General features: G+C 45.5%; 1 long non-coding RNA gene across 1 annotated transcript in view; it reads right to left on the bottom strand.

Annotated features, from left to right (window-relative positions):
* The window catches only part of LOC115073560, a 320,695-nt gene extending 311,398 nt beyond the window's left edge, over nt 1-9,297 (bottom strand). The window contains exon 1 of the long non-coding RNA XR_003852049.1: nt 8,848-9,297. This is a non-coding gene — a long non-coding RNA (uncharacterized LOC115073560). The remainder of the gene's footprint in view (nt 1-8,847) is intronic.
* Between the last annotated feature and the right edge of the window lie 5,676 nt (nt 9,298-14,973).

Genomic DNA, 14,973 nt, shown 5'->3' with positions numbered 1-14,973 from the left:
CTCTTGTATGCAGGAGTCAGTCCTTTGTCAGATAAATTTGTCACAGGGTTGTTGGGGGATTTTACATTTAATTTTCTAGTGAATTACATGCTAATGCAAGGTTTTAGATTGACAGCACCGTGAAATTCATTTAAAACTGATTTCAAATGCATTGCAAGAATATTAAATCAGCACTCTATGGTATATGCAGAGGATGATATGTATACATATACACTCAGGATGTGCAGTTGTTTTACCCAAATGGGTAAAATGTGATGAATGAGTCTATTTTTGGTTCATTCCAAATGGACCAAAAATGAACTCATTCTGAAAAATCTGAAAATTATTTGTTTTGGTAAACGCTGAGTGTTATTTACCAGCACATCTGCCCCCCCTCAGCCTTCCTGCAGCTCCCTCATTGGAGGTTTACAAGAGAGAAAGGCTGTGATTTAAAAATGGCATCATGTGAAGGCCAGCCAGGGCCAAGTTGCTTTACAGCCATTAAGTAACATGGCCTTAAGACAAGTTTTATAGCCGTAAAAGGTATTTCATGGTTGTAATATTTTATGGCCATAAAACAACTTGTTGCCAGCCAAGCCTGAGATGGCACCATTTTTAAATTGCAGCCAGTAGGGCAGGAGCAACTGGGGCTCGCTTCTGTCCTAGCTTGGAAATCCCCCAGTGGGGTAAGTAGGGGGCTAGGGAGACAAGAGACTGTGGAAGAATGGGGGTCCTTTCATTCTGATTTGTTTTGTTTTAATTTAAGATTTATTTCAGTTCCTCAAACCAAACCAAAATAAACATTGAATGAAATGGGGCAAACCCAACTTGGATTTAGCCAAGGGAAGTCTTGCCTCACCAATCTGCTACATTGTTTTGAGGGCATAAATAAACATGTGGATGAAGGTGAGCCAGTTGATAAAACGTATCTGGATTTCCAGAAAGCATTTGACAAAGCCCCTCAAGAGAGACTTCTTAGGAAAATAAGAAGTCATGTGATAGGGGACAGTGTCCTATTGTAAATTGGGAACTGGTTAAAAGATAGAAACAGAGAAAAGAAAATTCTTTTAAACTCAGCTCATTGTTAAACTCTGGAATTCAATGTCAGGGGATGTGGTTTCTACCGTCAGTGTTACTGGGTTTAAAAAAGGTTTGGATACGTTTTTAGAGGTTAAATCCATAAACTGCTATTATGGTAATTAATAAGCAATAGTAGCTTCTGATCTGTCTAATGTTTGAATAATTGCCAGGTTCTTATGGCCTGGATTGGCCACTGTTGGAAACAGGATACTGGGCTTGATGGACCCTTGGTCTGACCCAGTATGGCATATCTTATGTTACGATAGAGGTCAATAAATAATGAGTGGAGTAAAATGAGTTGTTAGGATTAGTTAGTGTGTGGGCCCTGGGCCGAGGTGAGAGATGGTACTGCCCACAGGGAGGAGCCCCATGAGCCTCACCGTCAGGAGGCAAGGTCTCAGTGACATCAGACACAGTATCAGTCTAGAGTCTTTATTAAAGAGAAAGGGTGACACAACCCGTGAAGTGGGGGGTGCCAGAGAGGAGGTCTTAGACCCAGAGGCACAGGGTCCGTAGATAGGAGAATACCCCCAAGTGGATACCTCTGTAGAGTAGATGATGATCCACTAATGATGTCTTCAGTAGAGACGGTAGTGGTCCGCAGAGTGGGGTACACCAATGAGGTCCTTAGAAGAGATGGTAATGGTCCATGAAGCGGGATACATCGGAGCAGGTCCGATGTACCCCGCTGATGAGGTCCTTAATAGAGATGGTAATGGTCCACGGAGTGGGGTTCTCATTGAGAAGGTCCTCAGTAGAGATGATAGTGATCCGCAGAGCAGGGAGCACCTGTGAGGTCCTCAGTAGAGATGGCAGTGGTCCATGAAGTGGGATACACCAGAGGAATCCTTGGTAGAACAGGAAGTAGCCCACAGAGCGGGGTACTCATAGAAAGAGTAGCAAAGGTTCCAGGGAAGCCCCAGGGAATGGGCAGGCAGAAGTTCCAAGCGATAGGCCCTCTGAGGAACAGATAGCCAACACGAGGAGAGGACTCCTGAGGAGCGGGTACCCCAAGACATCAATGCCTGGAAACAGGAACTGGAACGCAGGTCTTCTGAGAGCAAAGTGGATTTAGCAAGAAGGATTCTCTTTGCCAAGTCGTCAGTAGGCAGGGTCAGTTGGCTTAAATGTCCTGGAGGGATGACGTCATCCGGAGGGGATGGCCACGAGGTTCCCGCCATGATGGCTTTAAGACTGGCCAGTGCGTGTGCGCCTAAGGACTTCTGATGGCAAGATGGCGGTTGGCGGCGTCCGTGCCACCCTGGGAGGCCTGGGCATGGTAGGCAGGCCATCGGCAGCTGGTGGAGGCTGGCAGTCTACCCCATGGAGTCAGGGAAGTAAAGAAAGAGGTGAGCAAGAGTGGCCAATGGGAGTAACATGAGTAAACGTATACTCAAAAAGTTCAAAGACTAGGGGAAGTTAAGTTGTACATTTAAAACTAATAAGAGAAAATAGATTTTTACTCAAAGTATAATTAAGCTCTAGAATTCATTGCCAAAGAATGTGGCGAAAGCTGTTAGTGTAGTTGAGTTTAAAATAGATTTGGACAAGATCCTGGAGGAAAAGTTCAGAAACCAGTATTAAGGCGGAGTTCCAGAAATCCACTGCTTATCCCTGGGATAAGCAGCATGGAATCAATTGACCTTTTGGGATCCTGCCAGGTACTTGTGACCTGGTTTGGCCACTTTTGGAAATAGGATACTGGCCTTGATGGGCCTTTGGTCTGACTCAATATGGTAAATCATATCCTTAGCCCTCAGAATGAAAAAAAAAAAAATTAAATCAAGATTTCCTCTCTTCATATCCCTAATTCACATATATGCCCATCCATATATAGATGCACTTAGAAACATACATGCCCAAGATTGGTAATTTTCAAAATGTCAATTGTAACTTGCACATATAAAATAGGGAGTTATGTGCATAAGTCAGCAATATGCATACACTGTGAATTTTCAACAGCCTAAAAGTAGGCAGTTCTTCATACTTTATGACCGCTCTTGGGACTATACCTTCAAACTGGTATCTCTCTACATGAACTCTGTGAAGTGCTGGCTAACACAGAATAAACTTCAACTTAACATCCAAAGGATATAAATTATCATTCTGTTTAACATTAAGGGCCAGATTTTCAAAGTGTTACGTGCGCCGGGCCTATTTTAAAAAGGCTCGGCGACGCGTGTAAGTCCCGGGGCTTTACTAAAGGGGCGGTCTGGGGGCGAGGTGGGGGCAGGACCAGAGGCCTTCGACAGAGAGGTTATTGTCGCTGTATCGGAGGATCGCGTACCGGCAGGCGCAAAAGATAGGATAAACATTTGGGGGGGGGGGGGGGGGTGGGTGGGAAGGGAAGTTCTCTTCCAGGCCGCTCCGATTTGAACGGCCTGGGAGGGAATGGGGGAAGGCAGTGTGGCTCGGTGGCCCAAGGTGCACCCCTTTGCGCGCGCTGACCCCTGATTTTATAACGCACACGCCTGCGGATGCAAGTTATAAAATCGGGCGTACATGTGCGCGTGCCGGGTAGCGTGCTCACATGCAGGCTGCGCGCGCTCCTTTTAAAATCTACTCGTAAATTACTATGCATGGTGTTTCCCTCTATATTCTCTTTCTAGGGCACTTTACCAAGTTTACAAAAGTCAGGAACCTTGGACTTCAAATAGATTCTTTCTTCTCTATGAAAACTCATCTTAATTCTGTGGTTAAGCAAACTTTCTATAAACTGTGCTTATTATGACGTTTAAACCAAAATAAGAAAAGTCTGATTTTCAGTTTGTTCTCTATGCACTTATATTAAACAGTCTGGACCACTGCAATGCCCTATATCCTGATTTAGCAGCATGTGCTACTAGGCCACTGCCCGTCTTCTTACCAGCACTAAACTATGACAGCCCATCTCTAAAATGTTAAAGGCACTTCAGTGGCTTCTGGAATATTGGTGTATATACTACGAAGTCGCCACCTCTATTCAGAAGCTACTAAACAGCACTATATCTCCATTGGTTACGGTTGCCAACATTTCCACAGTCCAGGATTGGACACTCAAAAACTGAGGGGGTGGCACCCCTCCTCTCCCCTTCATTTGCATACATGTGCATAAAACAAAATCAAGAAATATAAATCATAAGAATAAAACCATATTAATAAAAAGAAAAACTATTTCAACACAGTTGATGAACAGAATATTCAACTGGTAAATTTTAAAAAAGTTTTTAAACAATAACAACATTTTTCAAAACAGCAGACATATCAAATAACATCCAATAATTAAAACTAATGATTAAGAATCCCCCACTCCGCATTCCTGTGAACTCTAGATTCTAGAGACTATGTAATTATTGTGGATGGGCAGTGTGCATGGACTTGTAAAACAGGGGTATCAAGGGCCTCAATCCAGTCAGATTTTAGGATTGCCACAATGAGCGGGCATGAAACCTGCATGTACTGCCACCATTGTGTGCAGCAGACCTCATGCCCGTTCATTGTGGCAATCCTAAAAGCTTGACTGGATTGCAGCCCTTGGGGATAAAGTCTGGAGACCTCTGCTCTAACACACATTTGTTCTCATGCACGTGATTAAGGAATGGGAATGCTCGCACACTTACTTATTCACGCTCACACAGGTAACCTGCAGCCTGGGGAGAGATGCTTTGCTCCTGATGGGGAGGGGGAGGGACAGGTTGCATTTCGAGGGGGGGGGGGGGGTTGAAATTGCTCTAGGGTGTGTGTGTGCCTGGGGGGAGAGAGGGAGATGGGAGGAGGGGCATCACTTACCCGAGGGGGGGGGGGGGGTGTGCCTGTGTTGCACTGGTGAGGAATGTTTGTGGAATAACTGGGATGTTGCAGTCCTGGCCTTTGGCAAAGTGAGAGGGCAAAGTACATGCTACTAGTAGGGAGGTGTACGGCAAAGAGGAGACCAGAGGGGATACTGGGAAGGAAGGGGTGGAAAGAGGAGCCAGGGCAGTCAACCATCCAGGATGCACCGTGCCAAGCCTGGAGCGGGACCACCCACGTACCTCATCTGGGCATAAGTAAGGGGGTGCTGGAAAGAGGGGGTGAGAGAAAGGGCTGCTAGCAGGTGAGAAGGACAGGAAAGGGGTCAGGCAGTGGGGTAGGAGGAGAGAGGAGGAGGCTGGCAGGGGCTTCTTCCTCCTTCAGCAAAATTCTCTTTTCCATTCAGCCCCTCCCCAGTGCGCTCGTCCCATTCCCCTGCGGTCGTTCCTATTTAGCCCCCCATTCACTCTCTGTCTTCTGCCTCTTCCCCCTCTTCACTTCAGCATCCCTCCTACTGTCCCCTCTTATTTTCACCTCACTCGTTCTCTCCAACGTCCCCACCCCGCCCTACTCATTGCTCCTGCCTTGCTCCCCAGGCACCAGCTTCTCCTGGCCCTCCCATCCGTCCATCCACTATTTTCCATGACCGTGGTCCCTGTCCTGGTGCTTGCAAGTCCTGCTTAGACTGAAGGCAGTGGTGCTGAGCTGGACAGCAGGCAGCCAGTCCCAACCCAATCCCCACATGACCCAGTGGTCCTGATTTGCGGGTCTGGACTAGATGGGAGACAGGTGCGCCACGCGGTGGTGCTGAGCCGGAGCAGCAGACCCGTAAGTGTTATGATCCGGGAGGTGGACCCTTGGTCCGAGGTAGAGTTGGCACTACTTAAGAGACTAAACTCTGCCAAGTTCCTACCGTCAGAAGGGAAGGCTGAGCTCAGAAGATCTCTTGAAGTTGGAGAGGGGAATCTGGATGCAGGCGCCTCCTGCAGGTCATGTAAAGTTCTAAGTCAAGCTTGAGAGTAGTCAAAGCCAGTCCAAGGGTCAAAGCCAAAACAGGGTCAGCAGCTGGTCCACGAGTCCAAGCCAAAGGATGATCAGCAGCCAGTCCAGGGGTCAATGCCAAAGAATAATCTGCAGCCAGTCCAGGGGTCAATGCCAAAGAGTATTCCGCTGTTGCGATCCCTCCTGTGGTTGCCCCACAGGAGGCATCTTACCTTCTCTTCTGGAAGCCGTTCCGAAGCCAGGGCCTTGCCTGCGAACTATCCAGGATTTGCTCCAGGGCCTGGGAGGCCTCGCTGTTCTCGAGGCCTGCCTGTGGCTTGCTTGGCTCTGCTTGGACTTCCTGGTTCGGCCATGCCCTTCTCCCTACGGGCCGGCCCACAGCACTCCACCGCAGTTATAGGGCCGGTGAGGGGCGGTCCAGGTGAACTCCTCCCAGGGAGTTGTCTGCATACAGCAGTATAAAAGGACTTTCACTTCAGTTCCTGTTTGCCTTTGGTTTGAGTCTCACAGTCGTCTGTGCTTCTTTATCAATCCAGGTCCACTGTGGTCTTTGCTTGTCTTGATGGCTCCCTGTCTTGTGTCTCTGCCTGTTTCCTTATTGTTGGTTCCAGATGTTCCTAGATGTTTGTTCCTGGTCCAGTTCCTGATGTTCCTGCTTGCCTCAGACTGCCAGGAGTGCAGTATTCCGCTTCTTCCCTGCGCTTCTCCCATTCTCAGCGTGGTCCGTGACCAGCCTTCCTGGGCTGTGTAGGGCACGTAATGGGACAGGGTGGTCCGCGACCAGCCCATTGGGTCCACCCGTGTCGGTGGGCTGAGTAGGGCGCCCTGAGGGACAATGCCAGTGTCTTCCTTCAGCCATCATCTATGATGTCTCCGCTTCAGTCCTCGTCTATGAAGTCTTCGCTGCAGTCTTCATCTGTGATGTCTTCTGTGTTCCAAGGACTTTGTCTGCCCTTGTCCTTTGTCCGGCCTGCTGCCCAATGCCATTACCCAGCGGCAGGTCCGAAAGGGCTTGGAACAGTCGGAGGACCGTTCATCAATCAACATTGCGTTGTTGGTTGCCATGGGCGTGCAGGTCCGGTTGAGGGTCAGACCTTGTTCTCTCATCCTTGCTTCAGCCTTGCCTAGCCCTCCATGCTTGCACCAGCTCACCTCCCACGGTGTGGCTTGGGGCTCCTCCCTGAGTCTTGTCGTGGCCCAAGGGCTCACTACCCCTGCTCTAGAGGTGACCGAGCTCGTAGCTGAACCCGAAGGCTTCCAAACCCTCGGGTCGTCAGCAGCGTGGAGGACGCGCTCGTAACATCTGCAGCCAGTCCAGGGGTCAATGCAAAGAATACAAACAGCGGAAGCGGAACAGGAACGGGACACCAGGAACTCAGAACAACACACAAAGGAGCCAAGAAGCCAAGGCAAGGTCTGAGGTACAGTGGTGCCTCAGTAACAGTGGGCCCCCTGCTGTCCAGTCTTCTTGATGTCACTGCATTGGGATATGGCCTGTACGATGGTCCACCATATCTGGCTCTTAGATGCTCTGGACGTCATTGCAGCCCGGTTGCCAAACAGCAGGTGGTAATTCTGAAGGACGCCAGCAATGAGTTGCTTGTTGCCCTCCATGCTGAACTTGTAAGCGCATAGATGCAACCGACCTGCAGGATAGGGTTAACCCAGGAAAGTGGTAACCCTATCCTGGCTGCCGCAGGATAGGGTTACCACTTTCCACTTCCGGAAAGGTGTCACTATCCTCACTCTTGGTACCATTCCTGCTCCCCTCCCTTACCCCCCCCCCCCCCCATCTGCCCTGACAACTCCCCCACCCTCTGCCTTCTCTGTCTAGCCTTAACCTGCCATCCTTCTCCCAGCACACTTACCTGACTAGCCCCTTCCCCCTCCGGCATCCTCCTATCCCTTCCCTTCTCCCTATCTCTACTCTTACGTCCCTACTCATCCTTCTACCACTCCTGCCCTCTTCCCTCCCCCTCTCCTCCTTCCTGCCCTCCTCTCCCCCACAGCTTTCACATTCCATCCTCTCCTGCTCCTCACCACTCCTCCATTCCTCACTCCTCAACTCACCACTCCTCCACAGAAAGGGACAAACAGACCAACTAGACAAACACACAAAAACTTCCAGACACAGATAAAAACAAGAGACAAAAGGTAAAGGGAAACAGATGAGAATATTAATCAAGACAACTCACTCAGGGAATCAAGAAAAACAACCCCTAAACTAACCAACTCACCTCTTCTCTTTCTCCAATGCCTGACACACCCTGAAAGAAGCAGCTGCAGGAAGCTGGTATATATAAACAAAAAAACAATGCATCACGATGCAAGAGTATCGCACATCACAATAATTACATATGCGGTACAATATATCCTTACTTTTCCTAACCATGCCCATCTTTTTATCGTGTGCAGTGACCATGCTATAGTTCAGCTTTATTTACTACAATTTGATGAATCTAGGCCTAAATGACTTGCCCAAGGTCACAAGGAGCAGCAGTGGTTTTAGCATGCGTTATAATGCATAAACAAAATATTTGTTGTTTTGTTTTGTGGTTCCAATTTAAAAGGACGCAAAAAGCAACACATTTTCATTTTACTTCTGCTAAAATGCCAAAGCAAGAAAAAACAGTGAAATGAAAACAAAATGCAAACCCTCAAGTACGTGCCTACTTTTAGGCTGCTGAAAATACACATGCGAGCCTAACTTTCAAATCTATTTGTGGTTTGCAAGCATAAGGGAACACATGGAGATTTATCCTTGTACTTTATAAACTATGCAGTGAGAGCTGCACAGTTTATAAAATACCAAGGAGTTATACCCTGAATGTACACTTGTATGTTTCATTATGTAAAAATATTTCCAGTGCAATGAAAGTGCTTACTTTCATTTCCTATTTTATAAACATATGTGTATATTTTAGATGCAAAAAAACATTTACACATAACAACCCCAATTTATATGTGGAGCCAGGTATTTTATAAAGTATGCAGCTATATCATTTTTAAAAGACTTACTTGCGTGTGCACTTTTCATTTTCAAATGACATGGAATGAAACGAAGTGTTGCAGTGTATTTCTTTGATGCAGTTTGGAAAATGGAAGGGCACCCCTACTGTTAGGTGCAGCACTGAAAATGTGTCCTTAGGCACAGTGTAGTCTGCATTTAATTCCACCTCAGACGAGTTTGGCATGCAACTCAGACAGAATGCATTGAAATGGGATGGAAAGTGAAGTCCTCCTTTTCTGCGTCCCTCCTCCCGGAGCACATGACCCTACAAGGAATGGGCCAAACCACAAGGTAATTACCCAATCATGTAAACGGAGCTGTCTGTGAAGAGAGTTGGAATGCGTCTCCAAATACACAAACACACAACCCCTCTCGGGCGAGCACATTTCCAAGGTATGCGGTAATCTCACATGGCTGCCCTCTGGGATCCCCGGGGAGGGTTCGGTTTGCTCCGAGCTCTTTCACTCCTCCCCAAAAGCCAAGTCCCTAACAACCCTTCTGGCTTCACACAGATGTGAACCATTAGGAAACTCTTAAAGCAGAACATTATACCGCCCCGGTTTCAACCTGGCACGAGAGGGGGTTTTTTTTGTTTTTTTGTATGCTAAGGCCAGTTTAAAGAGACAGATGCTGATTTCTGTCACCAAGGTTTCTCTGGATTTAAGAAGCTAAGTAAGCCCGTCCATGGGACTCTTTCTATCCGTAGAAATCTAACACAGTAGAGCCTGAGAGAGCAATAAAACTAAATAAATCCTCATTGATAAGGAATCCCCCGCCCCCTCCAGATACCAAACACATCTTTGCAATCATCAATACACAGAAATACCCAGGTTGCGCTAAAGCATTACACAGTTCAATAGTATAACTATTAAATGACGAGACAATTAATCTAAATAACTAAATTTGTAGCAAAGCGAAGCGGTTTTAAAACCTGCCTCTAGAACATGAAAGACTAGTCTGGTATGGGAAGGGGGGGGAAAGCAAACGTCTTTAAAATTAATATTATAAGCATGATTCCATCCCCACACAAATGTACCATTAAATCATAATTTTTAATGCACTCTCTCGGTACCTAGTCAGTGCATTCTTTAATGCAATTTAAGTAAAAATACCCTTAGATCCTGGGAAGGGTAAATAAGCACTCTGCTGACATTGCCTCTATTTAAATAAACTGCACACTGCGTGCATCTTTTGCATAAAACAATATTCAAGTAGGGTAATTTTAATGTTCTGAGCTATTTTTGACGTTCTCTGGATTGCTGTTTGCATACATTTGCATATCCTAGGAGAATTACACCAGGAATATGCAAATGATCTTTGCCAAGGCTACAGAGATGGAAACTCTTCCACATCTGCAAAGCGAGCTTTCTGCATCTTCCCCTGATGGCAAGCTGCTTATAGATTTAAAGTTCGCTCTGTTACTTGCTGCAAGACCCTAAAAATAATGCATTAGTTCAGGGAGAATACGAAAATTATGCATTAATGAGGAAGCTGGAAACAGAAGGTCATGCTATTCATTTTTATTGCCCCAAATTACTTAAGTAAAATTTCATGATATTTCATCAATTATCAGAGATGAATCATAAGCAGTCATCCTCTTGTCACTAAGATACCACCTTCCAAACAGGTAGGAATCATAATAAGCCTTTCACCATCAGTTTGCTATCTTCTCAGACCTTCCCCACACCTGTCACTCTCTGCCTTCCTCTCATCTCTCTCCTTCTCCTTCACTCTCACCTTCCCCTTTCTATCCTTCACCCTCACCCCTCTTCTTTCCCCACCTTCTCCTATCCTGTAACCACAGTTGCCTTCTTTTCTCGAGACAGTGGCACACCTTAGAGGTTCCCGGGTCACATGACTTAGTGTTCTAACTTTAAGCGCCATGGCACTGACAGAACCCACAGAGAGCACGGAAATATAGCACATGGGTTTCCAGTGCCAGGAAACTCAAACTGAGGGACATGCCGAGGAGGATCAACCTAGCCTACTTTCCAGGTGTGGCTCTCCTGCTGTTGAGCAGGGGGTGAGGCGTACCCAGGTGGTGAGAACCCACACATACAGTGTCACTTCAAGTGCTTTGCTAACCAAGGCCTAGATTTTCTAATGTACCGTGGTGTCGTGAATTGCGCGGTAACAGGGGGGGGGGGGGGGGGCCTGCGATAGCTGGCAGTGATCGCACCTCCACGGTGCGATCACTGCTGCTTTTGCACCCAATAGTGCCATCGTAAAAGGTGGCGCTATTGGGCGTGAAATTGGAAACAAAAAGGCTCCTTACCTTTTCGCCATCCATGCTGTCTTCGCGGCGTCCACCCCGACTCTGCCTCTTCTGGAGCAAACGCCGCCCGGACTCTGTCCATTTTTAGCTATCACATGTGAAAAGAGACTTTTTGCGTGCAAAATGTCCCTTTTCACATGCGCTACCTTTAGAAAATGACCCCCCAAGTTATGTAAAGATTTTTATAGTTCTGTTGGTTTAAACAAAAGACATCCAGTGCAACAGATTGGTTTTATTTTCTATTAATGTTTGTAAGCAGTGGCTTGCTTTCTTCAAGTCTACCTGGCTAATAATTTCTGGACTTTTTTTTTTATCCAGGAACTTGTCCAAACCCTTTTTAAACTCAGTTCTGCTAGATGCCTTGACCAGACCGTTTGACAAGAAATTCCGTAGCAATTGTGCATTGATCGAAACAATATATTTTCTACAATATGTTTTAAATCTGCTGCCCTTTAGTTTCATGGAGTGTCCCTTAGTCCTTGTGCTATATCAAAGAGTGAAAGACCATTCACTATTTATCGGTTCCACTCCACTCATGATTTTATAAGCTTCTGTCACATTGCCTCTCACTTGCTCTTCTCAAAACTAAAAAGCCCTAACCTGTTTAGCCTTTCTTCATAAGGGAGCCGTTCCATTCCCTTTTTCATTTTTGTTGCCCTTCACCCTACCTTTTGCAGTTCTGTTGTATCTTTTTTGAAATGTGGTGACCAGAACTGAATGCAACACTCAACATGAAGTTGCTCCATAGAACTATACAGAGGCTTTATGATAGTCCCTCTTTTGTTCTCTATCCTAACATTCTGTTTGCTTTTTGACCACTGCCATGCATGGAGCTGAAGATTTCAATGCATTATCCATAATGATTCCAAGATCCTTTTCCTGAGTGGTGACTCGAACCCAGCATTGTGTATCTATCTATAGTTAGAGTTATGTTTCTTATATATACATATATACATAGAAATGACGGCAGAAGAAGACCAAACGGCCCATCCAGTCTGCCCAGCAAGCTTTCACACTTTTTTTTTCTTTTTTTTCTCATACTTATCTGTTACTCTTGGCCCCCATCAGCAACCCCCTGGTTCCTGTTTCCCTCCACCCCGCCATCGATGTAGAGAGCAGCACTGGAGCTACATCCAAGCGAAGCATCCAGTTCCAATGGTCAGGGGTAGCAACTGCTGCAATAAGCAAGTTACTCCCATGCTTGTTTACCCAGCCTGTGCCATTCAGTTCTTGTTAGTTGTTGTCTGAATATAATTATAATTCCTCTTTTCTTTATTCCCCCTGCCGTTGAAGCAGTGCGTTGCGCTGGATATGTATTCCCAGAGAAGTATCAGGGTTAATTGATTCAGGATAGTAACCACCGTAACAAGCAAGCTACTCCCATAATTATTTGTTTACCCAGACTATGTAATTCATTCCTTGTTGGTTGTTGCCTGAATAAAAATCCTCTTTTCCTCTTCCCCCCCTGCCGTTGAAGCAGAGAGCTATGCTGGATATGCACTGAAGGTGAAGTATCAGACTTTCTCCCCTGCCGTTGAAGCAGAGAGCTATGCTGGATATGCATTGAAGTGAAATATCATCACTTTGCATGTCTCCACATTAAATTTCATCTGTCATTAAGATGCTCAGTTCTTGAGTCTATATTATTTGAACCTCTGAATGTAAGAAAAATTACAACTCAACAAATAAACCAGCTAGTAGTATATAAGATGCAAAATAAAACCCCGTCTAATTGAACATCACAGTCGGATCACTACTAAGGACCTCAAAGCACCTTTGGTACCACACTGCATATCTAAGGGACATTCCTTCATTGGCTTCAAATGGACAATATTAGAGCACATTCCATTGCTCAGATGAGGGGGAGATTGTAAAGTGAAGGTAAATTTTCGTGAGAACTTTTGGATATACAAATTGGATACCATAGAGCCTAAAGGCTTAAATGACAAAATAGAGTGGTATATGCTTATAGGCCACAGGCAAGAAGCCAAGAGCTATACATATTCGTGGTATATATATGGTTAGAACCAGGGATTGGCACCCTCCGGTTTCGCGGGTTTTTCAGGTATAAAATGGCGGTGCAAACATTGTTCTGTGTCAGACGCTGAAAAGACACAGAGAAGAGTAAGGATATCACACAGAAACAAGTGCTGATCATTATTACAAAAGCGGAGGTGAGCATCTTTTCTATTTCATTCCATAAATAGTCTAAGAGCCTAAACAAGTTGGACTATATATATTCTAAGTATAAATAAAAATACATAGAATTTAGTAAAACATTAATTATTTTCACATAGGCACTCAGCTGCTTGCAAACACATTCACACAAACCCATGAGGATTCAAGAAATTGGCTGTCTCCCCTGAAGAAGGAGCATCCTCCGAAACACTGTAGTGTCGGGCATTTAGACGGCATTCAGAGGATGAAAGGAGTACTATAAACCAGGTTCTCATCGTAATAAGCACACAGCTTAAAAGGGTGAAGGAACATTATAAATTATGGATTCATGTTGGAATAAGCACATAGCTTTCAAATCTAAGCACAGCTAAGTTTATTATGATTTATACACGGCTTCAGCTGCAACCATCAGAAAAGTGCAATTTTTTGCTCAAAACGTTTATTTGCATGATACTTGGCATTGCAAAAACAAAAAATAACCCAGTGTTTAAGTGACTGATGATTATATCTGTGAAGCACACAGAAGCTAGTGCTCATGGGTTACCAGATAAAATACACTGGACCTAGTGCTTTATGATGGTCACTTAAACAAAGGTTTTTCAATAGTCCATCTTATTTACTACTAGTAAGAAATATTGATGTATTTGTTCAGTTCTTGAGTCTGGCAAGGTCCTTCTGTAGTTCCTCACAGTCTGTATGTGTTTAAACTGTTTTAAAACTTTTGGTGTCATACACAAATTTGAACACCTTCCCTTTTCTGAATTATAATCAAACACTGCACTGGTCCCAGCACAGATCCTTTAGGCACTCCGCTATTTACTTCTTTCCATTGGGAAAACTGGCTGTTTAGTCCTATTCGTTTTTTCCTGTCTATTAAGCAGTTCAGTGTGCACAGTAAGACCTTGCCTCCTGTTCCATGATTTTTTAGTCTCTCTTAAGGAATTTTGTCAAACACCTTCTGAAAATCCAAATACGCTATGTCAAGTGGCTCACCTTTGCCCACATGCTTATTCACACCTTCAAAGATTTCTAATAAATTAGAAAGGCAATGACCTTCCTTTGCCAAAACCTTGCTGGCTCTTGAGCACCAATGAATACTTTTTCTACAGTGTCTATAATTATACACATGAATAGTGGACCATATTTTCAAAAAACTCATTTGATATCTTAAAATAGTAAATATAAGGAAAAAATATGCAAAGGGATATATTGTATTTTAATAAGACTGCATTTAAACTAGGTAAGGCATATTCTAAATGATCTCCTGAATAATTATATTTTGATTTTCCTTCATTGAAATAACTATCATAACATGTTTCCCCACAAAATGTGCAGTGTGTTGCGCATCCTGGCCGCGTTGGTGCCGTGGTCGGGCCTGCTCACCTCGCACTGTCCTCCAGTTCCGGCCTTGCCACAGCCGCCAGCTCCCGACGTCCCCGACGCTCTCCCCAGGTGTCCTCGGCCTACTCCACACCACAAGCCTCTCAGCGGAGCTCCCGTAGGGGCTCCGCGTCTTCCAGCTCCTCATCCCTGCCCCTAGGCATACGTGTGGCCGACATCTCGGCTTTCAAAGGGCCAAGCACGGGAAACCCAGCTCGGGCGCATCCCGATGACATCATACAGCCCCAGTATATAAGGCGAGGCTCTGTCCCCAGAACCTTGCCTTGCCAATCGGGTCGAC

The sequence above is a fragment of the Rhinatrema bivittatum genome, chromosome 11 (assembly GCF_901001135.1).
Source record: "Rhinatrema bivittatum chromosome 11, aRhiBiv1.1, whole genome shotgun sequence".
In the NCBI taxonomy this organism is placed as follows: domain Eukaryota; kingdom Metazoa; phylum Chordata; class Amphibia; order Gymnophiona; family Rhinatrematidae; genus Rhinatrema; species Rhinatrema bivittatum.
This window is presented reverse-complemented; position numbering and strand designations above follow the sequence as displayed.